Source organism: Hemicordylus capensis, chromosome 1, assembly GCF_027244095.1.
Source record: "Hemicordylus capensis ecotype Gifberg chromosome 1, rHemCap1.1.pri, whole genome shotgun sequence".
NCBI classification, from domain to species: domain Eukaryota; kingdom Metazoa; phylum Chordata; class Lepidosauria; order Squamata; family Cordylidae; genus Hemicordylus; species Hemicordylus capensis.
In genome coordinates, this window is record NC_069657.1 from 380319745 (window position 1) to 380320398 (window position 654).

Genomic DNA, 654 nt, shown 5'->3' on the forward strand with positions numbered 1-654 from the left:
TCTTTTTTGTGTTTTGTGTAATGTCTAAATTTGTGCATTCATGCAGGCTCTAAACCAGAAGTATCTGAGGGCAGCAAATGGCTGCACTCTTGTTGTTTTACTCAAGGATCCCTCACACTTTTGCCAAATAGGTGAGCAGAACTGACAATTCTGACCATTGAGTTTAGTAGTTCAGGACCATCCATTTCTGCTCATGAATCATCTTCATTGGACAGGGGTGAACGTTTTCTAATAAAGTATTAGAAAAAAATATGTACCCAAAGAGCATAATCCACTGCAGAGTTCAGTGTATATAAGAGTACTGGTTTCAGTGGACATCAGTGCACCTTATTCCTGGTTCCCGGACAAAATACAAAGTGCTAGTTATAACTTACAATGCCCTAAATGACTTAGGCCCTGGGTATCTAAGAGAGTGTCTTCTTCATTATGAGCCCCACCGCCCATTGAGGTCATCTGAGGAGGTCCGTCTCCAGTTACTGCCAACTCGTTTGGTGGCTACATAGAAACGGGCCTTCTCGGTCACTGCCCTGAGATTGTGAAATGTGCTCCCTGCTGTGATACAATCCTCCCCATCTCTGGCAATTTTCAAAAAACACCTGAAAACCCCTCTTTTCACCCAAGCTTTCTCAGCTTCCTAAATTTTGGGAGTTTTAA